The following is a 2,065-nucleotide window of genomic DNA, read 5'->3' on the forward strand; positions in this document are numbered from 1 at the left end:
TGAGCGAAGATTGAAACCACCGGTTTAGAGAAGGGAGAGGGCAGGATGGTGCCTAGGTTATATGTAGCTTTGTGTTACCAGGTAGTGATGCTCTGAAACACTGATTGAAAACAGGGCTGGGCCATAATAAAGAAGCCTAGTCCTTGTTCACTTGGATTGTGCTTGCAAATGCATCTGGCAAGGTGTTAAGCTTCTTGTTTTGTCTTGAGGTCTTTTGGTCTCATGGCAGAGAGGGATTTCTTAGACATAGACAAGCTGCAAGCGATAATTTTGACTGGAAATATAATGGGTTTGTTCCCAAGTGTTACGTTGGGAATCATCAATGTCACTAGAGCTCAGGCTTAAAGCAAATGGTTTGTTTTTCAAAGAAATGCACTGTTGCTAATTTAGCTATGCTGTTTCTTTGGGGAAGCTATGGCAAGGAGCAGGTGAGTTGCTGGAGTCTATCCTTAGATGAAGAAAAAGTTGAAATACCTTTTTCTCTTCAAATTTTCCCAGAAAAGGTCTCCTATCCCATTACAAGCACAATTAGTATCAAGAAAGGGGAGAACTGCTGTGAGCCCAGAGGAGGAAAAGAACAATTTGGGGATTATTTGAGTAAGCTTAGCATTTTCAAAGCAGCAGGACCTGATGAGATTCGTCTTGGAGCACTCAAAGTATTAGCTGAATTAATTGCAGGCTCATTGACCTGTTATGTTTAAGAGGTGAGGTGAGGTCTCAGAGCTGGAAGAGGACAAATGCAGTAGTTTAGAGAAGGGGAAAAGGAAGATGAAGCAAATTGCAGAGCAGTCTAATTTTAGTGCTGGGGAAGACACTGGATGGTATGTGTGTGTGTGTGTGTGTGTAATAGCTTAAAAGATAACTAGCTGATAAGTGATAGCTAACATGATTTTATTCACGGCAAGTCAGGTGTAACCAATGTGATTGTCTTCTCTGACAAGGTAAATGAGCCTTGTATGGGGTGGGAGAGGGCAGTGGATGCGACATACCTCGTTTTTAGCATGGCTTTTGATAGGCTCCTGTGCCATTGCCTCAAGCAAGCTAAGGCAATATTTAGGTGCAAGTAATACAAGGTTGGAGCATAACTGATTGGATAATGGGATTTAAAAAGTAGGAGGAGGCATTGAGTGGAGTCCTCCAGGATGTGTCCTAGTCCGGTACTGTTCAAATACCAGTCGTTAATGAGTGAAGTGCAAGCTTTGTGCGTTTGCAGATGACCTCAAGCAGGATGGGAGTAAGATTCAAAATGATTTGGATAAAGCTGAGAAATAGTCTTAAAGAATTAGGATGCAATTCAGTGAGGGCAAGTGAGGAAGGAACAATCAGATACCCAAATGCAGACTAATGACTGTCTAGGCTAAAGCCGTGTGGAGAAGGAGCTACGGTTCAAGTGAATTGCAAGCTGATGTGGGTAAATGGCATGATTTTGTATAAAAGCAATGCCATCCTAGGTTACATTTGTAGAAATGCAGCATGAAGTGAGTTCTTGTTCTGGGCAGCCCTAACCTACCACAGTTTGGGGCCTGGCACCTGCAGAAAGATGTGGGCAGAACCCAGAAGAGACCAAACCAAAATGGTTAAAAGTCTAGGAAGCACTGACATAAGAGGAAGGGCTGGAAGAACAGGGATGATTTAGTTTAGAAAAGAGAAGAATGTTTTTAATTTCTATGGGGAGGTAACTTGGAAAGCTGTGACATCTTGCAATGCAATGACTGCAAAACATTAAAAAAAAGGATGTGCTATTAGCTTTTACAGATGGGCAAACAAAGGCACAAATATATTGGGTGCCCTTTCTGTGTCCATGTGAGTCAGCGGTAGGCCTGGGAACAGAAGCCTTGATAGCTCCCCTGCTGGCTTTCTCCACTCAGTCTGCCTTTAGGCTTGGGGGTTTTGGGCAAATTGGTGTAAAAACAGACCTTCAGTTTGGCTGTTGTATTAGCGTTGACCCAAAACACACTAATTTGGGGATTAATTAGCCCAACAGTAAATGAAAAGGGGTGGAGGCCTACCCTCACTGAGCATAGACTCACTGCTAAAATAATTAGTAATAAATGACACAAAGTAG

This window comes from Crocodylus porosus, unplaced genomic scaffold, assembly GCF_001723895.1.
Source record: "Crocodylus porosus isolate Cpor-Errol unplaced genomic scaffold, CroPor_comp1, whole genome shotgun sequence".
In the NCBI taxonomy this organism is placed as follows: Eukaryota; Metazoa; Chordata; order Crocodylia; family Crocodylidae; genus Crocodylus; species Crocodylus porosus.